We start from the raw sequence: 24,836 nt of genomic DNA on the forward strand, positions 1-24,836 counted from the left end.
CCCTGGGTGACCTGAGCAGAGATCTCTGTGATTCTCTTACTTGCCTGTAAACTGAGGATCGAAACACTTCCTTTCTTTTAGTCTTTCTCTGGAATGCAAGTTCTTAAGGGCAAGGATGAATCTTCAATACATAGTACACTGCCTAACACTTTGAGAATGTGAAATGCTTTTGTAATAAGAATAATGCCTTTAATAATACATCCTACCCTATCCAAATCATAATCCTACAAATTAAATTGTTCTCTCTTTTGGCTTTGATGGGAATGGAGTTCCACATGTGCTGCACCCTTTTGCTTGAATTTCTGTGTTCGAGATGAAAGCTTTTGTGCTGTGGAAATGCTTTCATGCTACTTTGATGTAGAGTTTTGGACTGAATGGCAAAAACTTCTTGGCCTCTTTTTCAAGTGTGTTCTTATATTTGTGTTGTGTATATAAACATACACTGTACATGGCCATCCTGATTTGCACACTCAGATATGGAGAGGAGCACATTTTGTAGTTTTGTCTCGTTAATGAGATCTGGGGCTTCCCAGGCCTGACCCCTTTTTTCAGCCACTGAAAATTTATTTCTCCCCTCACCTCAGCCATGCCTCCCCCTGATCTGCAGTGTTACCTTGCCCCAGCTTGGCTGAGTTCAAGCTTTTGAATTCTACCAATGCGAACGGTCTGTGTCTCTGCTATTTTGGAGAGTCTCGTACTTTGAAGAAGGGCAGTAGTGGTGAGTTAATTGCATCACTGGTCAGTAAGTAGGGCAAAGCTGCTATTCAGGTTTATCTCCTGGGCAGTTCTGCAGCATCATCCTTTACTTCTCAAATATAGGACCAAGCGGCCATAGGCTCTGTAGGGTGAAGGTTCCAGTAAGAAAACTTTCCTTGGCAGCAGTACCAGAGAAGAAGGCCTGTGGATGGCTGATGTTGAAAGCCTCTGTCCTGGGAGTCTTCAAATAGTCTCTGTTCAACATCTGTTGTCTGATGTGTTCCGTGACTTTATGGCTCTGTTTAGCCCCAAGCAAAGCTCAGCAGTATCTTCAACAGAAGCCTGACTTCCTTGTTTTCTTCTTCACCACTAATGGCTGTGGTTTTAACACTAAGACTATATCTTCACCTGTCTGGAAACCAGCACCTGCGTCTTTATTGTGATAACGTCGTTCAGCAGCTTTCTCTCTCCTTGGAGAATGGGAACCACGCATCAGTTACCCTGAGGTGCAGTGCTAAGTGTATGAAGTGTTTTGACTGTGGCAGTATGAGATCCCTTCCTGTGTGTGTAGGTTCAATTCTAGCTATCCAGAAATATCCACTGCAGACAAGATAAGACAGTCTGTTTTTCAGGTCTCTAATGATAGGAGGAAAAACTGTTCTTTGAGAGCTGAGGCATTACTGAACATGCCTGATATGAGAAAACTTTTTGTCCTTTTACATGCATGGGTCTAAACCTTTCTGCAGGTTTCCTCGGCTCCGCTTTCCTACAGTGAAAAGCTCAAAAAAGCTGATGTTTCCAACCAAAGATTGTTGACCTGCGTAGTGATGGGCTCTAGACTGACCTTCAGGTAAACTAGACATTACTGGATGTGATCCAGAGTGCGCATACATAGCCCAGCACTTGGTGGAGATTTTACCAAGAATTAGATTTCTTCACAGTGTGTTAACTGTATGCACTTTCTATTTCCTGCCCCTCTTCCTTCAAATCCTGAGGTTCTGCGGGAAGCATGTCTTGCTCCATGAGCTCTACACACAGAGCAAGAAAGTCTCCTAGTGCAAATGTACCAGAGATGTTTAGTGGAAGGTGCACGTGGACAACACATCTCAAAGAGCTCCTATGGCTGGTTCATAACTTTTCTTCCCTTTCTTTATTTTCTGGTGAGTGAGTATGAAAAGGAACTAGAGTTTCAGGTAAGGCACTGAGCAGAGCCCTGGATGTACCTTTCTCATGCTGCAACAGTGCAAACACTTCTGGGGTTATGCATTTTTTGAAGCTTGAGTCAGAGCTGTGCTTGAAAGATGCACTGGGTATTTGAAGAATGCTGCAACGGTATGTAAAAGAGAAGTGAGGAAGGAGTGTGAAAATAATGATGCCATAAACAGTGCAAGCAAAAGCAAGCTTGATTGAAAGAAGAAAAGTAACAAAGAGAACAGAGGAGGTTACACCTTGCAATATTTAACGACAAGTCCTCTTCTTAATGCCTTGGTTCTTGAAGTGAAGTGATGCACTGGTTCTGGGCCTTTGTGTGCGTGTGTGTGCATGTGTGTTGTTTTCTTTCTTAATGCAAGTTTCTTGCCCTCACCTTTGCAGGAGAAAATTTCATATCATGGCTTTAGCACATGTAAGGAAGCTGAAAACAAAGGTAGACACAGAAAACAAACAGTATATTATTTTCAAGAATCTCCTGATTTAAAAGCCATTCTTATGACTCTGCAAGGGTGAAATTTAGAGAAGCCAGATTCTAGACTTTGGGGTGCCTGAGCTGGATGACATGTCTATGGTAGGTTTGAAGTTAAAGAAACAGGATGGACTGAGCACTGCAGGATAAATCTGAGCTGAGAGGATTAAAATCATACGCCAGTGTGGGTTAGATTTGTATTCCTCCAGAACTCCACGACTCAAATTCCTGTGGGCTGTACTAGCAGGATGGCTTGATGTGAGAGGCTACAGTACCTGTTGCTTTGTCCCTCCTATATGCAGTTCTTCCTGAAGCGGTGTACTTGCTGGTAGCTACATCATGTAATGCCAGACTTGCACCCTCTCCCCCCCACCAACCCCTTTGCAAAGCTCAGTAACTAGAAAGGAGGAAAGTGACTCAAACTGTCAGGCCTTGGGGTACAGCAGTTGTCACCTCTGGGAGGACCCCTGTGCCTGCCTCATTCCAGCTAAGGAGAATAGAACGGCACAAAAGCCTAAGGCTCTGTTCCAGATAAGCTTCTTACCAAGCCACAGGGCAGTTTGTTGCCTTTGTGCACCTCTAGGGTAATCCTTATGCTTTCCCATCTGAGGAATATCTCCTTTCTTCCAGCTGCGTGCTTTCGCTGCCCAAGGTATGTTCCTGGAAGAACATAGCCTGTGACACAGCAGATCAACGGGCGCAGGCCCAAGTCCCCTCTCCTCCCAGGATCAATATGACGTTGGAGTACAATGCTGGGACTGGCATTGCCTACTCTTTTCAGGTCTGGCATTGATTAGCTGCAGCCTGCAAATAGAAGTGAAGCAGTAATGCTCTGCAACCTCGATAACCCATCCTCAGGAGCTTGCCAGAGCCGAGGGGCTTCTTGCTGCCATCGCAGCCAATAGAACCATTTCATTATGCTGGAAAGGTTAATTGCATTGAAAACTGGCATCATGCTCAGCACACGACCATACAGCCACGTGAGGCCTGAAGCCGTCTCAAGAAAAGGGGAGCCTGCCTGAGCACTGAGAAACTTTGCTCAGCTAGGCTTTTGTTTGGGGCAGTCAGACCCTCATGTCTGCCACAGTTCTCTTGCAGTGATCCCCTTACCTTGTTTTTCCCTTTTCTGCTACAGTGCATGCTATTTTAGAGGTGGAGGCTCTTAGCCTAGAGAAAGCTGGTTAGAAAGTGATGAATGTAGTGGTTGCAGCCAGAAGGGTATTTGCTAGTTATATACAGCCTTAGGAATACATCCAACATGCGCACATGCAGTTAATGCAGAGGAGCAGCACATACACATTATGGGTTTTCTTCAGAGCCACGCAAGTCAAGAAGGAATGTAGCAGTTTGGGGGCTGTGGTCTCTGTGAGCGGCACCTCTGCCTCGAAAAGGCATCTACAATCTCCTCTGTTTTGTGCTAGCTCAAGCTCCTGGGAAATTGTTGTTGCAGCCCCTAATTGAACATAGCTGGAGTTTTCTGCACTGCAGAAGGCCACTATTACAGCACGTGTCCTTCCAATCTCCAAGAACCGTCGCCTGTCTGAAAACAATGGGAAAGGCTCACTTTTCTGAACACTGGCCCTGTGGAAGTTCAAGTGGTCTCTTGTAGTGTGTTTTCAGACTTGTATATATGCTCTTTACTTGTTGCTCAGAGGAACGTATTTTGTGATCGCTATATTTCTGTTGGGCTTCTCAGGGGAGTTTATGCTGGGTATGCGGAATGTCACAGCTCAATTTGCCAACCACAAATGTTCCACAAATGAAGAAAATCCTGAGTATCTGGAAACTTTTGAGGATCTAAGCAGCATATTTCCTTACACCCAAAGAGAAATTTTTCTATTTGAAGGGGCTTTTTCTTAAGAAAGATTTCTTGTTACCTTAGCAGGTGTCCTCTCACCCTTCTATTAGAAACAGTGTATTAGAAGGCAAATAGTTATATAAACTGATGTTTATATATGGATTCCAGGATTTGGCTTGGTTATGTATGTCAAATGTTTCAAAATGCTTTTACTGAACATGTTAAAACAGAGCAGAAAACTGATCCCCAAACTGAAACAGTTGCAAACCCACATTCTTCAGATTACTTGTTTCTATGGCTGTGGGGGACTGAGCTGGGCTATTAAATCACCAATTTCAGTTTCTTTTATAAAATTTATTTTCCGCCTCCCCTTCATAGTCGTTACCCTCTGTGGACGTTCTTACCTAAAAAAAGGTCTTCTCGCTCTTCTTTTTCTGGGCCCTACGTTTCAATTCAGGACATTGGCTTCAGAGAGAGAACTATCCCTGCTAAACAGAGAGAGATCAGCACAGAAGGATGTGAAGGTCCCAGGTGTGCACAGCTGCTGCTTTTTAAACAGAGCCCTCTGTCATCCGCTCGGTTACATCTCTGTCAGGATGTGGTGGTTGTGGCATCCCAGCTCTATGTGCTAAGCAAAATCTTGCAAATGATCCCAGAGCAGCTATGTTCAAAGAGGAACTCCCTTGAACCAGAACCTGGGCAGCTGATAGTCCACCTCACCCATTTCTGAAGGAGGCATGTGACAGGCTTGGAAGGATTCACATGTTCTCATTATGTCTAATTTCTCATGTACCAGTGCTCAGTAGCTCCTTGTCTCCGTTGCCCTCTGTACAGGGACCTCCTGCTGCAGCTTGGTAGGAAGCTAATGAAAGAAAGGACTTAGAGATCTGAAGGATGAAAACAAGAGGGGAGGATGGGAGGGAATACCTCAGCTTCAGGAGTGCTGTTCTGGGTCTTGAGGTGCTGTTCCCATGTTCACTGGTTTCTCTGTGGGAAGGGCACAGCCAAGAGCTTTCTCTTTAATACAGTGTGCGTTTTATCTCAGCAGACTTCTTGCAGACTTAGTTTAAAGATCTTAGTTCAATACCATTAGTGTATCTCTGCTGAAGGCCCTTTATAAAATTGATTAGAAAGTGGGCTTTTGCATGTGTGTGTGTGGGCTCTAATCTGATTTGAGTCCGAGATGGTATCTTTAATTCAGTGCATCGCGGCAACTAACTCACGAACTTCACCGAGAGTCAGGGCCTCTAATTTGGTTTGAGAATACATTAGCAAAACGAGCTCAGAGGGCCCCTTTTCAGGGTGGGGGGGTGTCTTTGGGAGGGCTTGGAGGAGGAGGGGAAGAATTGACTTGACAGAGAAGAGTCGTAGATTTAAACAAGATCCTGGGCATGATATTCCTGCAGTGGTTCCCAGGGAAAAAAGGAGGAGAATGAGTAAGATTGATTGATTGCTGGCCTTGCACAAACCGTGGAGAACAAAGTGAACCTTAAAGCAGGCCTTAACCCTTTCTGTCCCATGTGAACAGAGAAAATCCAAAGTGCTCTTGATTCAGCCCTGTTTCTCCCTATCTCACTCCTTCACCTGGCTCTGCAGGCTGGTGCCTGAAGTAGACACTAATATTGCAGAAGTTCTGCTCTGACAGTTGGTTCACACTATCAAAACTTTTTGGGACTGATATGATTCAAATAAAATAAAATACAGCCTCCTATCTCCCCTTCTTTACTCCCTCCCTTCCTGAAACAGAAGAAAAGCTGTTAGAAATAAATAAATAGACCAGTGCAGCTGCTGTTTGCAGTGGGACAGTGAAAGCAGCATTTTGCTCAATTTAGTGAGCAGGTCATATTGGGATCCTTAGACTTAGCAGAGTAGGTATTTACATCCACTATCTGCATTATAGCTACTCTTTACTCTTCAGATCCCTTATTCCTATATGATATGTGTTGAGAGTTGTGTAGCATTCTATTTGATCCAAAACATTTATGATAAAAAAAACCCTCCAGTTTCCCTCACCCCCTTTAAATGAAGAATTATTTTAATTTAAGAAATTGTTATAAACGTGGCTATAACTAATCTGAGATTCTATTGGGTGCTATAGAAGTACTCGCGATAGAAGTAAATATTTGATTTGAAAATGTAATTAGTAAGCTGTTAAACACAAAATGTTTGCTGTGTTAATTCAGTTTTATGGCTGAGGTCTTGCACACACAGATGTCAGAAAACTCTTAAGTTCTGCCTCCTTTAGTAGCAATCTTATATTCCCTTTGCAACTGGGTAATATTTCCTATTGCTGGGAGTGTGGTGTTCTGGGGCTTGCTACCTGGATTTTGTAAATTGGTACAATTCCATTTGCTGCAAGGAAGCTTTACTAGTTTATACCTGATCTAGCCACTAATATTGGCCCTGAGTTAAATTTTCAAGTAGAGGCTTCTAAATTATGTTGCAAAGTACTCAGAAATGCATGTGTAATTTGGACAAGGCTTTCACGGACACAAATGACTGGATGCAGTTGCATCTACATGTCTATGAGTAAAGTTGACTGAGCTGTTGCTTTTGCAGTAAAAGTGCATGGTTTGTAGTTGCAATTTAGTATTTGTGTCTGAGAATATGGTCCTCTGTGCAACGTCGCGTTATCGTTGTTTTAGGCAGAATAACATCAAATTTCCTGACTTGAATATACTCTAAAAGGTTTAGTATAGTGTTCCTTTACAATGTATATTTCCATTCTATTGCTTGAGTATAAAATCAACAACGACCACAGCTGCAGAAAGGGCACAATATATTCAGAGAAGCTCTGAGGCCCATCCCTTCAAGCAAGGCCTTTTGGAAGAGGGAGCTGACAGCTGTTTCAGGAATGACAAATCACAAAAGAGGTAGCTCAGAAGTGGGATTTTTGACAGTAGGTCTAACTATGGTCATTTGGATATACAACTGGATATATGACTTGATTCAAATGTCAGTCATCTTCCAATAATCGTTAGCCTCCATGCCTTGCATATAGTTTAACCATATGCTTAGCTGAGGCTGCTTTCTCCACCTTCTTTGATGAATTGCTGAGGTCAGCACTTTTATTTCAGTAGCTTACTCTGATGAACTTTAGTTCCACACCAACCTCCCCATCCAGACAGCACTGCAGTGCAGAGAAATAATCCAATTTTACTTGATTATTAATAATTACTCTCAGCTGCTATTCTTTCAGTTGATTGATTAGAATAAACACTGCTCTGACGGGATACACCAGAATCTATAACCCCTCTTCCCTCTCTACTTCCACTCCAGCACCTACTTCCCCAGGCACAATATGAAGTGGGGGCTGTAATGCAGAGAGGCTTTTTAAAATATACCTTCTTACTGAAGAGCAAGACGCTGTTTTGTAACTAGCTTTGAACAAAATTTATCTCTCTGGATTTCTGGAAGTCCACAAGCCCTGAATGACATTTCTGGTTTGCACCCCAGAAATAATCCAGTGCTTTTGCTAAACAGGTATATTTTCCACTATTCCAGGCTGAAGCTTGATAAGGCTTTATTCTATGTCTTTTCATCTTCCAAAGTGACATATGGGCATAGGTTTGCAGGGAGAGTGCTTTATATTTACAACTTTGTCCCATCTCTGACTGGCTGTGTATCCCTCCGGGAGGGTTCCAGGCCATGAGTCACCTTGGAGGGATCTCTTGTAGTTGTGTGAGGTTTTTGCTGTACCAAAGTTGATGGTTTCCTTTTAATGTGTGGGAGGAGCATATTGGAAGGCTGTTTCAACCACTCATGAGGTGAAACTCTATCCAGCAGTTCTGCAGGGACAAAGGAACTTTAAAGCGTTTGCACGTTTGTCAGGAACTTAAACACCTCGGCTAAATTATGCACAAAAAATAGGAGAACGAACATTGATGTTCATGTTTGTGCCGGCTTTCTGCTGGGTCAGGAACAATCGCTCCCAACACTGCAATCCAGTCTCTGTGGGCCTCTTGCTGATCCAGCCAGATTTGCTGTGGATGCCAAGTGGTGAGCAGTTCTGCAGTTGGTACTGCAGTGGACTAGAATAGGTAATTCGAATGTGGTTGGAATGAGCAGTGATCTTCCTATTGAATAGCTGTTATCCCTATGGACTGGAATTTTCTCTGGAGAAGTGGTTAATGCGGTATAGGGGATGACTTTGCTAGTAGTAGTTGTCTTGATTTGCTGCCTGTATTCCTTGAAATCATCCTGTTTTGAGACTATCGCTATCTGCAGGGTGGGAAGAACGCTGAGAAATTGCTTGAAGTTGGCCAGAATATATTGCCTTTTTGCAAGCCTAACAATTGTCAGAGGCACCTAGAGCCTGGTTCAGGCCTATCTGTGATGAATCCAAGGAAACAAATGTATCTCTATTAGAGGGATCTTTTTAGGGAGCCTGTTGTTGCTGAATTTTCTTTCTGGAGTGAAGTGCTCAGGGTGGATAAGCCTGTCACAGCTGACAGCAAAACAGCTTCCAAGGGATGCTCAGACAAGTGAATGTTACTTGGTGATTGGGATGTGTGAACGGATTCACTGCTCCTCTTGATTAACAGTGGTTTGGGTAGGGCCCTCAGTCTGTGCAATGCGGCTGGCGGGAGAAGAGCATTTATTAGCATACCTGAGGATTTCTTTCGTCCTCTTAGGAAAGTTTTGTTCACCTTACTTTCCTTCCTGGGAACGTTTGAATTAAATGTGTGTTTGAAGAAGGAGATGTTGAAGGACAAGTCTCCAGAAATTCAATGAAGAGCTGTGGATAGCTGCAGTGTTCACCACATCCAGATGAATGTCCAGATCCTGAGGTCCAATCCCTGTTTCGGATCAACAGAAATCCCTATTTAATTTCAATAGTAGTTGGATTAAGGCTTAAATGGGAAGACAGGACCCCATCCCCTCCAGTTCTGATCTATTTGCATCAGAGTTACAAAATTCTGGGTAGGGTTTAGTTAGCAGGTAAGATATTTCTATTCATTTCCAACAATTTTCCTTGGTATGTTGTAAAATGCAATATTGTTTCACAGTTCACCCTGCTGCTAGGAAGCGGCACTCCTTGTCGTGAGTGAATGAGGAAGAAATTTCATTCAAGATCTCATCAAAGTGAATAAAATGTCCAGGTCAGTTTTTGTAAGTTGAGGGAGAGCCAGGATTTCTGAGCTTCTGATTGCATGCCAGCAGTGATTTCATTGTGATGCAGAAGGACTGGGGTAAAGCTTAAATGGCACCAGATGGAAAAGCAGAGCTGGATTTATCCAGCAACACTCAGCTTTCAAAAGAGAAGGGGTGATTTTTGGCTTCATGATGCTCCTTGACACATGGTTAATCCCTACCATGTAAAAGCACTGAGTGCTTTTACAAGATGACCATTTTACATGAGTTGATGGCACAGCTTCCTCAGTACTCTTGAATTTCCAAGGCTTTTATGTAGGCTTCCAGCTTTTCAGATGATTTAGATGTAGTTTATTTGCCAGTATCTGTCTCTCTAAACTGCCTGGCTAAAGAGGATAAAGTGAAACATCAAAACATTTTTGTGTGCAATAGAACATGTATGTATCTGAGTACATATAAACAGGGAAAAGAAGTGTAAGCAGAGAGCTGAGTGGAAGATATAGGGAGTAGAGCTGCCTGAAAACTAGAAGTTTGTTTCACAGAATATTTGTTGTTTCAAAATGTTGTTTCATCCAAAATCTGGCTGTAACCTGAAATTTTAAGCAAAATGGAAATTCTGATAAAGTTTATTTTGAGTAAACTTCCAATATTTTGTTCCATTATGTTCTTAAAACAATGCATGCTTGGTCAGTCAAAGAACACACAAGGAAGCACATGACAGGCTAAGCAAAGTGCTAGGAACAAAGCAAAATTAAACATCTCATTTTATTTAGAGTTCTTTGGAAATTTTATGGTATAAAACACTGCCAAAATTGACATTGTTCTGCAATGAAATGAAATAGCATTTTTTAAACCAAATGAGTTCCTAACAAAAAAGCTCCCACTGAAGTCTTGCTGAAGAACAGAAAGATGAGTTGTATGGTGGTGTGGTCAGGAGGCAGTTGGTGTGTGAAGTGGCACCCAGGGAGATGAAGTGAGGATTAGGCAGCATTAGAGATAAGGTTATTGTGTAGACTGGGTCACAGGGGATTGGGTTTACAGTTCAGTAAGATGCGGAAGGAGGTCAGAACTGGTTTGTGAAGCCAGTGTTGTATTCCTTGCTGGCTTGCTTGCATGCAGGAAAACCCTCACTGCTCGCACTACTTAAACAGGTTCCAGTTCCACTGATAATGTGGAACAGAGGCCATCATGTGAGCACAGGGCTTATCTGTACATCATTCTGTTTAACATATTCATCTGTGTGCTCCGTTCTTTCAAGCATAGTTGCTGATTAACTCTCGTGATGTTACTGAGAGGTAGGTCATTCAGGACCATTTCCCTGCCCTTCAGCTGAGGAAGCAGTGTCTTGGAGAGCTGCAATGACTTGCTGAAGTCTGTGAAGAAGATTAGTGTTGAGGCTGGAATTAGACTTTCAGACTTCTTGGCTGCGTTGCAAGGGGGCACTGTATTTCACTGCCAGCTGTCATAAGTACAGAACCAGCGACTGGGAATCAGAACGCGTAAATGGGTCCTTGGGCTGTGTTTGAGGCATGGATTCCTAGTGACTGGGAAGAGATGTGAATCCAGGTGTAGAATGGCTCACAGGGACTTTGCTTCCAGTAGAACGGGCTCAGAGAAAAGATGGGCACAGAAACAGGTCTGGGAGAAGAAGGTCTACAGCGTAGACCTGGCTAGAGAGAGCTGGGTGTGTGACACAGGCTGGGTTTGCCAAGGGCAGAGGGAACTGAAGCTGGGCACACAGAGCAGACAAAGTGGGAGAGTGTGGAGTTATAGATCCTGTCTTTATGCATCACATTGATCTCATTCAGTGTGTTATACTTAGCATTTCATTTATATAATGTCAGGGTGTTATATGGGTTTGTTTATTTTTAACTCATGGATGACTGGCAAGTTTCAATCTGGATGCTGTACTGAGGTGGGAGACAGTCAGGGTCTGGAGGAAGATCTTTGCTGAAGGACCTGTGGGAACAATCCCTGCATTTTCTTGACTGTTTACTCCCTGTCAGCTGGGAACTGAGTTATCGGCCCCTTCAACATTTCCCCCCCACCCCCACTATGCTGGGGTGATGCAGCACTTAACGCCATTTGCATGCTTTGGTGTATGGTTCTGTCGGTTTGTGATACATGTTACATTTCATTTAAAAATTTAGTTAGGAAAAAGAAAAGGATCTGAGGTGATTTCTGCACCAAGAAATGGTGGTCTGGTGCAGAAATCACTAAATGAGCAAAACTACCTGGGGCAGCACAACATCAGATGAAGAGAAGAGCTCAGGGCTAGAAATTGTCTGATAGCTGAAGTCACATCTGACCTTACACTTTTCAGCTCTGCTCCTGGCCATTCGCTGACTTCCTATTTGTGCTGCCTTTCCCATTGTAGATGGGGCTTGAGTGATTTGGTGAAGGCCTCCATGATGTAAACCAAGTGCTGAGACAACAGAGACCAACACCTGCTGAAGATCTATCTCCTATCAGCACTTCTATGTGTCACTTTCTCACTGTATCACCACCAGACTCTCTAAGGGCAGCCACATTTTCCGTTACACTGAAGGAACCGTCAAGTACTGAGAGGGTTTTCTTCCCTGCAAATTTACACACAGTGTCTCACACTCAGTCGCAGGGCTCCTGAACCCTGGTGATGCTAGGCTGTAGAATCTGCTTTAGAAGTGACCCTGTTTGCCCTGATGGGTTTGCAGTTCTCACTCCTGGCTCGTCACCAGACATTGATTTCCATTTCCCATTCCTCTGAACTCTTCCCTGGCTCACACACAGTGAGCTCAGTCTATCTGCTATAGGCTGCCAGGGTTGTCCACTGCAGGGGACATCTCTAGCTTCAGAGACCTGCACTGGCAAAATATGTGGCAAAGCTGTGTTGTAAAACTATTTGTGCTTCTGTCTATCCCCACCCCTTCCCCAGGTTGCTCATGCCTTCTGTTCTGCATCCGTTCCCCTTCAGCTCAGTACTGTCTGTCCATCTCCTTCTCTTTCTACACATCTAATGGAGAGTGGTAATCCTGTTAGGTGCTTGCAGCAGGCGCTGCCGAATTTGCTTGCAAACGCCTGTGCCAGGTCGAGTGTCATTGCCAGCAGCGCTCTTGGCGGGATGAAGGTTGCATTAGTGAACAGTAATTGAAATGCAAAATAACATTTTGATCGAGCGAGCAGGCTGTTTATTTATCAGATCAATAGCCAAAATGCCCCATCTGGAGAAGTCAGCGTGATAATAAGTGATAGCATTCCAAGGGCAAAGGGAACATGCACAGCAGGGAGGACATGCCGGCAGGGTGGGCTGGGCTGGGCTGGGCTGGGTCACACCAGGCCGGAGGTTTTGAAACTTGCTTCTTTCTGGGTCGCTTCCTTGAAGAGGGCAGCCCCTCTCCTGTCAGCATCTGTGAAGGGCTCTAGTCATCAGGACAGAGAACAGCTCTTAAATAGTAGATCAGACAGAGCGCAGACATATGTAAAATCATGTGAGGTCTGCTCCCTCTCATGCTCTGGTAGATACAGGGCTCTGACTCAGGGGGGCAGATTGCAGATGATGTAGCCCAATGCAGCAGTAATTTTTTTCTCTCTCTCTTCAGTGCATTATGTTTGCTGTAAAGTTCTAAACACTTCTCTGATGCTCTGGAAGTATGAAGTCATAGTTTGGCTTCTATGACAAACCTATTGGAATGGCATCTATGTGCACTCACATAATGAGGAAAGGAGAGATGTAGTAGGGTGTGTGTGAGGAAGGGGTTTGTGTGTATTTGTGTACAATAAATTAATTATACAAGTGCATACCTCATGTATACAAATACCCTACAGAATAAGGCTATGTAACATTTAAGCCCATCTCAGACACATACTCTATGGAAGCGTAGAAACAGCTGTAAATCTTCTTTGTGGGTGAATGACTGCCTGCCTGTCTGTGTTACTGTCTCTTGGTTGGCTTCTGTTTGTCCATTAGCAGGAATGCTAAAGATAGGGAATAGGAAGTGAAACTGAAGTTGAAGATGTTGCAAGTTTGCTCTGCTCCCCCCCCGCCACCCGCTCCCCGCATGTCCCAAAAGAATAACAAGGAAAAGTGAAAACTTCCTGGGATGTGGTGAGGATTTATTCACTATGGCAGAAAGGAATGCCTTCTGGGTTGTTTTTTTTTTTTTTTTTAATTTCCAGGCAGTGATGTGATGTGATTTGGGAGGAAATTGGAAGGAATTAAAGAGTATTTTGTTTTCTGAATTGCTTTGGGGTTTTCTTTTTGGTGTTTGGAGAAATGAAAGGCATTTTGAAGCAATTAAAATCAAGGGCATGATGTAGGTGATATATTTGTTATTGATTCCTCCTCTACCTCACTGACCCGTTGCACCTGATGCTGACTGCAGAACCTTGTTCCAGTCCTAGCTGCACCCATCTTTCCTTTTCTTTCACCATGATGATACACATATAGCAGCATCTCATCCTGAACTCCCTGTTAAACATAGGAGTGGACAAGAACAGGTGTGAACTATAATACAACCAGAATTTCTAAAGTTCTCTGGAATCCTTTGAGATGAAAGAGTCTCTGTCCACATACAAATCAACCCATTTTTAAAAAGGATAGTTAGTTGTCAGTGCTACTGTGGGCTGGGAACCCTGTCAGTAGCCTGGCTTTTTCAGTGTGAGTTTATACAGTGTAAGAATGTGAGGGATAAAATGTCTCTGTCGCTGTTCTTAAAACTTTCTGGCCATTACCACCATTCAAAGCACATCTGGGATTAAAAGATGCAATAGCTTTGTAGCTGGAGGGTATTTTCTTCTCTTTAATCTTTATTCTCTGAATACTGGAATAATTGGTATTTCCAGGGCCTGGAGTATTGATGTGCTCTAGGGAAAGTTTCAGAAATACTTCAGTGATTGTTGTCACTAGTCTGTAATTGGGAGATTGTCCCATATCCTAGTCCAACTTATCGCGCAGTTGAGCAGTGTCAGTATATGCAAGCTATGCCTGAGTGATGGGCAAAGGGGAAAATGAAGGGTGTGCTTGTTCTGTTACAGAATTTCCTGTCTAAAGGGAGTTTGTGTGGCGATGGTCTGCTTATCTCTTGGTTCAGGCAAGCAAGAAAGCACGATACCACAGGGCCTGAGGTGAATGGGTGAATGGGAAGATACTTTGTCAGTCAAGGGAAATGGGGACAAACAGTCTGGAAGATGGATGAATCCAGTGGATTTAGAACAAGTCATTAGGGTTTGAAGCTGGAATTTGGGTCAGCTACAACTGGCTACTTAGTATATCGAGTGTGTTGTAAGAGATCTGCTAAATACCTACCAAAGGTGGGGTTTTAAAGAGTCAGCAAAACTGAACCTTGGAGATACCTTAAATAGGTAGCTAAAGATAATCCTGTATGTTACAACAGTCTAAGAAGTGCAGAAGGAAATGGTGTTTCTAAGGGCAGTGCGGTACCTGAATTCCATGCATCATCTATGCTCCTCCAATCTGTGGTGTTTATTAGTCTGAGAGGAACCTGATTTTTAGTTACTTCTTTCATGTACTCCCTTTACTTGCTAGTTCAAGTGCTGCATCTCAATCCCACCTTGTAGCACTGGTTTCTTTTCTGTCCTTGGCCCACATACAGTTGTCTTCTTGTGCCTCCCTCCTCACCCATGTCCGCATTCACCCCCAGTTCCATGCTCTTCACGTAGTTCTGGGACATCCCCTCATACCAGATCCTGTGTTTGTTTTCACACTGTTTTCTTGCCTTGCTGTCCTATCAGCTTAGAAGTGCTTCCAGAGAAGTCACGGACAAAAAAGTTCAAATTGAAAAGCACTAACTGCCCGTTGTTATTTTCCATGCTGTAATTTATGTGGAACTAATTTCAGTCAGTTTTTCAGGATCCGTCCGGTTTTGAGTAATGTTACTAATGATGAGCCACTTATGGATTTCTCCAAGAGCTGCAGGTGGAGTCTAGGCAAAGCCCATCTATTCTGTCTGAGTCAGTATCCTGGCAGGGAGGGCAGAAAGAGTCGGAGTCCTGCTAGAACTCTAAGTTTTAGGATTTAAGAAATAGAAGTCCTCAAAAAAAAAAAAAAAAACCAGCAGCAGCTCAAACTTGGAGGATTCATAAATGTGTGCAGGTTGAAGAACACATAAGTTCAGGTTTTGTCTGAATAAACCTACAATCCTCTTTCAGTAAAGAGGTGTTCAGAAGAGATGTTAATGCTTTAGTCTTTTCATGTTTGTTTCTAGGATGGTGTCCCTGATGTGCAGATATCTCCCATCTAAACTCCTTCCTCAAACAGTCCATTGGAATTAAGCAATCCCTCTACGTCTTTCCTTTTTTTCTGCCATTTCTCATCATGAATTGTACACATGGTTCAGATGGAACTTCCTGTGGTTCAGTTTTTGCCTGTTGCCTCTTGTCCTGTCCCTGGGCACCACAGAGAAGAGGCTGGCCTCATCCTCTCGACAGCCTCCCTTCAGATACTTGTAGACATTGATGAGATGGCCTCTCAGTCTTCTCCAGACTGAACAGGCCCAGCTCTCTCAGCCTTTCTTCAGAGGAGAGATGCTCCAGTCCCCTCACCATCTTTGTAGCCCTCCGCTGGACTCTCTCCAGCAGTGCCATGTCTCTCTTGTCCTGGGGAGCCCAGAATTGGGCACAGTACTCCAGGTGAGGCCTCACCAGGGCTGAGGAGAGGGGCAGGATCACCTCCCTCGACCTGCTGGCAACACTCTGCCTAATGCTGCCCAGGAGACCGTTGGCCTTCTTGGCCACCAGGGCACGTTGCTGGCTCATGCTGAACTTGTTGTCCACTAGGACTCCCAGGTCCTTTTCTGCAGAGCTGCTTTCTTGAAGGCAGGGATGTCTTCAATGGATATCTTGAAATGTAAGGAAGGAAGTGCAGGCTGAGGAATTTACACTGGTAGCAGTTTTCCAACAGAAATACTAAAATGGTATTGAGTGAAAGAAGAAGTGTATATGAGATGAGACAAGGGAACAGTCTTAGATGCTAAAATGCATATGACATGATTGGTAGTGCTGGAGGTTTTCCTTTCCTTGCCCAGCTGCAAAGGTGGAGGCAAAATTCTGATGCGCAAGTGTTCAAAGTGTTCTTTACTGCATATGTTGTTGTTTGGATCTCATTCACAAGTGCCTGAAGGACATGGAAAGTACTAAGAGAAATATAGATTATAAATGCCCTAGATAGATAGAGTATAAAGAAAGGCATTCAGGAAGAATTGAAGGTCTAGCTGAGCGTTTCAGCAGGGATTGAGTTGCAGCTTTGCTGTACATAGGCAAAATTGTTAAACTACTGAGCAGTCTTCCTGGTGTAGAAATATTGGGGGAAGAAGAGTCAGACAGCCTGGAAATAGGAAAAATAGGATGTTAATGCAGGGGGAAAAGGGTGGTGGTATTATTTGGGTAAATAGTGAATGGTCATTGTTTTGCTGTGCGGATCAACGGTAAGTATAAGCGAGAAGCATTAGCCTAAGTGCTAAAGCAGTCCACTTTGGAGAGTGCCATTAGTGCACCGGAGGGCAAGGTACCTTCACAAGGCAATGTGTTAATGAGAGAGTGAGTTGCTAATATATGTCACACCTTCAGAGTAATTGTCACTTCATCTGTGTAATACTTCTTACCATTTACAAATAAGAGTGTCATCCTAAGGGTGAAGAGAAATTATGAGAAGGAGGAGAAGGAGGAAGGCTAGCAGGAAATCCATAACGTCTTCTGCCCCTGAGAAGCATTTTTATTTATTAAGCAGCCTCCAGGCAGTGTGCTGCGGCAGCTTTCATCAGCGTGAGCTAACTTGGGCTAGAGAAGATCTACTGATATGTAACTGGGTTCTGGTTATGCAATGGGTCAAAGGGATAAAATGTCTCCTGGGCATTAGACAAGCAAATACTATTTGTGTAAGTGCCAGAATTTGAGCACTTGCTGTCCCTATCTCCTTAGCTTGCAGGAGATTCCAGCTTTTGCCTCTATCTCCCCCTCCATGCAAGGAATCAGTTTCTCCAATCTACGTGGAAGAACTGGTCTCAACCAGTGACCCACTTCACCAGGCCTCATATAACCCAGTTCTCGTCAGGAAGACCAGTGACTCCGAGAGATAGGTCTCTAGATTGGCTCTTACATTTGGAAAGCTATGGGGCTTTGTTGTCTTGCTTATACATTTGCATTTCAGCTTCTTCAGCTTCCTAACTCAAAAGTTTTTCCTCTTCCCCACAGTCAAATTATAAAGGAAATAAAAAAATTGCATAGATCTCTTCAGAGAAAGGGTGAAAGGCAGGCCAAATGTGATGCATTTTTACAAAATAAGCCAGGTCTAAGGATGATGTAGCTCTTTTATTATAAAATGCTGGCAGCTGGGGTTTGTTGCAACATAATAGTCCACGTTGGTTATTTGTGCTATTGAGTAGAAGTCACACAATGCTTACCATTCTAAATCAGGAGCAAGCTCATCAGCCTTTTGCTGAAGTATGGTTTGTGTTTGCTCCAAAGACAAGTATTTGTGTGGGCATATTAGGGACAAATGCCTTGTGAACAGGCTGTCTGGGGCTTGCTCTGCTCTACAGAATGGAAGCATAACCTACAAAAGCCAAAGGGAGCTGCCACTAGCAAGCATGAAAGACCCCGCAGAAATCATATCTGTGCTCCAGATAAGAAAGTTTAGATTGATATGAGGTTCTGACCCTTGTGTCCTTTATAGCAATGCAAAGTGCTGTAATTAAGCAAATGCCTCAAAAGCCTACACATCGGTAGCTTGGCAATTTATGTTTATGATCTAGCATTGAACATTTTAGTTATGCCGATCAACCTTGTAGTGCCTAAGCTCTTGCCTACCTCCAGGGAGAAATGAAGTTTGTGCTGGGGACAGGATATGTTCCTGTGAGATAGAATAAGCCCAGAACAGCTTCCAGGGCTGTGGCAAGTACGACTGAGTTATCCACTGCAAAAGGAGTAAAGTGGCATAAAGGTAGATCCTATTATACTTGGGCTGTCTGGATGTTGTATCGAAAAGAGTTGTCAGTAAGGATGAGAACGGGTCTCTAGATAATGTCTTTCTCACTGGAGGTCCGTATTTTGTCCATGAGTAGGAAAACTGGGTGCATTTGCGCGCTTGCCCCACTAGCGTCCTGGCAGCGTGCTGGGAGCGAGTGTGAGCTGTCCATGGTGAGAGTGGGGTGCCCAAACAGGTGCGGGCACTGCAGCTCCCTGACATTAACTGTTTGCATATGTGACCTAAAATTACACTGACTGTTATTGCAGCTGTCATGTCTAGCCTGCCACTTGGAAAATGGTATTTATTTTTGTCTTCTGTATCTAAAAAAAAAAAAAAAACTGACAAAGTTTGGTTTGTTACTGGAGTTGTGGCCAGTGTTTGAGAGCTGATAACGTTGCTTGTCAGCCAGCTTGTGGGGTGCAAATATCTCTCCACTCAACTCTTTGTTGCCCAAACAAGAGAGGACGCAAACTCTTTGTTGCCCAAATGGCATCATGGCACGATATGCACATCTCATTTACATGTGCAATGTAGTTTCATGTCATCTGGGCTAAAAATTTAAACTGAAAGCAAAAACAGGCTTGTACCTAAGAAAAGATTGAATGTCTTTTCTCTTTTTAATCACTGGTGTTCCTGGAGATTAAAACTTCTTCAGTCTTTTGTGGTGAGCCTGAAAATGCCTTTGCAATTAAAAATGTGCTGGGACCTGAAGTGGGCGGAATCATCCTGGCAGTCTTCTCAGGTTTTGTCGGTAACACTGTGAGGACTCCCCATTTGTGGCCTTCAAGACTAGAGCAGAGCTCCTTGAGCCCAGCCATAAGGTGCCTGGGAGTTACAAGCTGTACAGGCATGTTGCCTCCGAGGTTCTCAGTTTTATGGGAGATCTTAGCGATTAAAAAATTCAAGGTTTCATTCTGTTTGGAATCCAAATCCTGCTGTGAGAACCACCCAAAAAAGCCCATTCCTGACTGTTTGTATTGTCCTTGTACCCAGAACAGCCAAGGTTTTACAAGCTGGTAACAGTCCTGATGTTCCTGCCTGAGGAGGGCCTAAGTATTCCCTTACGCACCCTTCCCCTGGCTTCTAATTAATCGTACAGATATTTCAGCATTTGTTCATTTTAACCACAAATTCAGTCTTGTTGATGGCAATCTCCAGCATGTTGGGTTGGTGAATGTGTGATTTTATTGGAAAACACTGGCAAAGTGACTGGCCTATATGACAGAACTTCTGGTGCCTGTTCCTCACCTTCCTCCAGGAAACTGGAGTACAGCAGTGAGATATCCCTGCCTTTCCTATTGTCACATTTACATTTAATGAAAATCAGCCACTGGAGAAGCTCAGTAAAATTACCTCGAAACCTTCCTTGTTCCACTTTGGAATGGGGAGTGCTACATGAAAGGGAGGGGACAGATATTTGGTTTTGCACCAGCACTTAGAGCTGCTCAGATGGCATCCAGTTAATGAATTTTGGCTACCTTTAGCTGATAGCGAATCCTTTTGGTGAGGGAAAATTACTTTCTGGTACAAAGCCAGATATTGTTTTAGCTGTCTTGGTAAACAGGTGTGGAAGGTGGGTCTTTGTCTGTTGAGTTAGGGGAAAGTTTAGAGGTTAAAAAAAAGGGAGGAATTAATTCCCGCAATTTTCATATCTGGAAGGGGGGTAAGAGGTGAACATAGCTACAAATGGCTATTTCTGGCAAAAACGATCTCAAAGGTTGTGCAGCAAAATAAGTTTATCTGCATGGATCCCAAGCTTGTATTCCTTGAAGTTTAAATGAAAAAACAGATTTTTCTAGGGTAATGTTTACTACTTTGATTTTATAACACTGATCACTTGTCCTTCTCTGATCCTGTCTGTCCAGTAGCCTTTCCTTCTCTTATTGTTACTGTTGTTTGCAAGAGCACATTAAACTCATAGCAGTCCAACCATTGTAGAGAAGTAGCGAAAGATGAAAGGCTTGAGAAGAATTGGGGAGACCTGTAACATTAATGTAACATCACTGCTGAAGGGAAATGACACGAATGGATAAAAATTGTGAGCACCTAAAGCCCAATCTTGACTTGATCCAGACCTCTGTATTCCTATACAGAGTCAGTGAGATCAGAACATGCATGTGTGAGGACAGTTATGAGCACATAAAGACTAACAATGTTGTGAGAGATAAACAGCAGCAGGTTTATGAAAAGGGAGTACAGCAGACAATAACCTTTCTTGATACAATTAGATAATTAGTGAGCAAAAGGAATGCAGTGGATAGACTGTCTCTGGACGATGCATGGGCTTTTGACACAAAGCTGTGCAAGATCTTATTAGGGAAATGAGATCAAATTGGTTTTGATACAAATCCTGTGAAATGAATCATGGATTAGCTGACAGAGTGTAAACAGAAGGGTTAGAGACATTCTTTATCTTTCTGCAAAGGTGGAGTCCAAAAGGGCAATGTTTTGGTTTTAATTATTCATTAATGACTTGGGAGAAAATGAAAAAGGCATAGTTCTCAAATTCACAGTTGACACAACTGGAAGATATTAGAAACAAATCAGAGTAGAGACAAGAAGAGCCAGAGTGAAAAGATGAGCATTATTAAAAGGGCTCAGTAAAACAAGTGGCAATTAGCAGTGTGTGCTTTAAAGATGATACAGAATCTGCTTTGGGACAAGGAAAATCTCCAAATTTCATGTTGTGTGGAGCAAGGTGGCAAAAGCACCTTATGTCCAGAGAGACCCCAGTGAGGCAGTGGGTATCAAAGGATGTGAGGTTGCACTACAACCTGATGGCTGACAGAGCTACTGCTCTATTCATCCATATGTCTGCTCAGCTGTGTTTTACGGAGAGTATCTCTGTGTCCTTGTAGTGCTCTAGCATCGTTGCATTGTGCAGTTCTGGGCACCTTGCTGCAAGAGAGACCTAGGCTAGCTCTAACAAATCCAGAGAAGGGTCACAGAGATGCTAAAGGGATTAGAGGCAACGACCTGTGATGAGGAAAGGTGAAAAGAACGAAATGTTTAGAACCTCTAAGCCTGTTACATGAGCACAGAAATAGTAACGGAGTTTCCTGTGCCAGCACGGAGGCGAGATGGATCAAGTCTCTCTCCTTTTACATTCCTATTAAGGTAACTAGAGCTGAGCAAAATGGCTGTTCATCACTTTGAACTCTTTGCACAAAATATTTAACTGTTCTTCTTGAAGTTCAAGATGTTGTATTTCATTGCCAGGGGACTCTCTGAGTCAGTTTAAAAATCATTGCAGGATCTCCATGAACCTTGGATCTCTGACTTGTAGAAAGTCAGAGCTGGTGAGGCTTATCTCAGTTTGTGCTGCCCAGCAGTAATCAGCTGTGCAAATTATTCCAGAGACCAGAAAACAGAAACACAAACTCTGGAATGGATGGAGATACTTTGGTTATAAGCTTTGATCTGTCTTAGCACTAACAGTTTTTACCTCAAGCATATGTTAAAATCTAACCAGAACTCACTATGTATTTGGAAGGGAATTCCCTCTTGCCTCATCCTCAGGCATGAGGATGTAGGGAGTTTGTTGAGATCCTCAGTTCACCATTGGACAGTCACTTGAATGCCTGCCTTGGGGAGGAAGGCTCCTAAACTAAGGTTGTGACTTAGATAAGTGTGTCCCTTAGAGACTGAGCTCCCCTTATCCTGCAGTGGAAAGCAGTTCAGTGGGTCCACATGAGAGAAGCACAGCCTCCCGTAGCCTTCCAGTGAAGAAACACTGCTCGTCTTCAGATCTGCCAGTCTACTACCAAGTTCTTTTTTAACCAGTGAGGTTTGGATCAAAGACAGTGGTTCTGAGAAGTGATTGAAAAGAACTGTCAGTTCCTGTCTGATTTGTGATGGACTGAGAGAGCAAAGCTCCTAGGTAAACCCTACTGTGGGGTCACATTGTACAAATGGTGATTCTGCTTAGGAATAGGGTGGATGGCACTTCCAAAAATATTTCTGAATCTCAAGAAGAGAGTAAGTAACTAGACTTTCTTATGCCATACAACCACAAGAGAATTCACAGCGGTAAATGTTCCCTTAACCAACTCTAGCAGTAACAGCTCTATTATAATCCCTAAATGAGTTTGGCTTTGTACTTAAAAGGGTACCATTAAGATGAGGCAGCATAGAGGATGGCTCACATATAACTAACAAGAGGAACATGAAACGTTCTCCTCTTGTTGGAGTAGGTGTAAGCAAGGAAACGAAGGACTTCTATAAGCTTTGTTTAACCTTGACACCATCCATGTTCCTCTGGTGTATCTCGTGCGTTTCCACCTGCTTGCATTTCAGTTCCATGTTTGTCTTTAATTCTCTGAAATCCTTCTAGTCTGAATTTTCCATATCTTTTCTCATACGGCTCAGAATCTCATCTGTTGTCTCTTCATCCCTTTCCAGTATGAAAGTTCTGGGCTTTTAAGAGACAAAAGATGGGATTTGAACTCCCCTGATCGAGTCTGAGAGTACAACTCACCTCCTGGTCATGCCTTTTCATAGTCTTGTCCTCTCTCTACCCTTAGCATTGCAACTCCTACTTCTTTTACCACGATGTTCCTCAGTGCAGAAGCTTGTTTTATGGTAGTTTTGCCTTCTGCTCTGACCCTAGTCTTATGTTAGCTTGTTATTGTGCCCAGTGATCTTCAGGTTGTTGCTACATATGCATTTCTCAGCTAGGGAAAGGTTCCAGAGTCTGGTCAGCACAGCAGCTTTCTGCTCTGCTGTGAGCTGAACCTATGGAGGCTATGATCTGATCTTAGCTAGCAAAGCTTCATCTTCTTCCACATAGTCAGCTGGCATTACACCAGGAGATCTGCACTCTGTCTAGCTGCCCAGCGGGATTAAAGATGAATGCACCTGCAGCAGTTATTCCTGTAACTTTTCTATGGCTGTTAGTCCAGTGTGACCCTCTGGACAAAGCGTGGCATTCATCAACTCATCAGTGTCTCTGAGAGGGACCAAGTGCTGGATTTCTCTAAAGTAACACCAGGCAAAGCAGCCTAAGAACATGAAATGCCTGCCTACACTCTCAAGGTCAACAAACTTGCCAAATAACAGACTTGGCTGATTGATCCCAGAGGTTGGAGATGAGGTCAGATATCGAGGATGAAACAGAGAAAGGAAATTAAGAGATGCTTGGATGGAATGAGATCATAAGGATGGAAGACCGTGAAGTTCCTGTATCTCAAACGTGTACATTCATATTAACAGACAGACAGACAGACAGACATGATGTATGTGTGCACTCCTGCCTTGCTATATCACAGAGAATGTTTTGTCCTGTTCCCTGATGGATTTGACCTCTTGGCACAAAGGAGTGTCACAAATACGAGGTAAATAGGTTGAAACTGAAATAGAAATAGAAATAGAAATTACCCACATGACCATGGCATGGTAACTTTAAACCGGCAGAGCTTCCAAGAAGAAAAGTCAAGCATCCCCAGTCAGTCAGAATTCTTTGAACATGTTATCAGGAAAATCACTTGCTAGCATGTATTGAGGTTTTCTTAAAAGCTGTTGATAAATTATCTTGCCGGAGGGGAAATTTAACCTCTCGTTGGATGAGAGGTTAATACTATTATGGATTAATAAAAAGTGTCTGAGACAGAAAAGAAGGGGTAGGCATACCCTGCCCAGGAAAGAAAGGGCAGTCAATTTTCATCATGACAGAGATTAACACTGAATCACACACAAAGATCTGTGTTGTGATGTTCGATGCATGTGCTAATGATCTGGGAAGTGGCTGAACAATGAGATCACAACATCTGCAGATGACATCAAATTAGTAAGGTTAGTCAGGACAAGAGAAGATGAAGAACTCCAGAGGATCCTAACAAAGCTGGGTGAATGGACTGCCCAATGGTAGAAATCCACTGCTGACTATTGCAAAACATTGCACCAGAAGGCATTCATTTGATTTTTCCTATGCCTTAATGGCTTCTAAATTAACTGTTGCAACTCAGGAAAAGATCCAAGGATTGCAACAAGTGTTCTGATAGTCTCTGCTCCAGAAATGATAACAACTTGGATTTTATTTTAAAGAGAAAAGAAAGCAAATGATGTAAGGAGTTATATAAGAGATGGGCTGAAAATAATGTTGAAAATATGGTAATGTCAATAGATAAATTGATGGCATGCCTTTGTCTTGACTACTATCCAAACCTTCAGCTGCAGAAGTGATGGAGCTATGCCAGTTTTGTGCCACTGAGGAGGTGGCTCACTGAACTCTGTTCTGGACTGGGCAGAAATAGCCAAACTAGAGGAAATTGAGAGATGGATGATGAAGCAGATGAGAAATCTGCAAAAAACTCCTGCGTGAAGAACAATTATATAGATAATGAAGAGCAGAGTGAGGAGAACGTGGCAAAAGTGCATTTCCTGAGAAGGAGAATCAGAAGATGTTCAAGGAATGTGAAAGGCTGCAAATATAGCATTGACAAATAGAAGTGGATCTTTTCGTTTGTTCATGCGCCATGGAAGTAAACTCTGGAACTCATCGACTTAGATATCATAAAAATTAACTGTTCTAAAAAAGATTAATCTTATTCCTTATATAAACGTTCATCTATGACTACTGTAAACAAGAACTTGCAGATTTGATAAAG

General features: G+C 43.1%; 1 protein-coding gene across 2 annotated transcripts in view; it reads left to right on the plus strand.

The window, feature by feature from the left end:
• ESRRB (estrogen related receptor beta) overlaps nt 1–24,836 on the plus strand; it is a 156,568-nt gene that overhangs the window by 90,069 nt on the left and 41,663 nt on the right. The window lies entirely within an intron of this gene.

The sequence above is a fragment of the Struthio camelus genome, chromosome 5 (genome assembly GCF_040807025.1).
Source record: "Struthio camelus isolate bStrCam1 chromosome 5, bStrCam1.hap1, whole genome shotgun sequence".
NCBI lineage: Eukaryota > Metazoa > Chordata > Aves > Struthioniformes > Struthionidae > Struthio > Struthio camelus.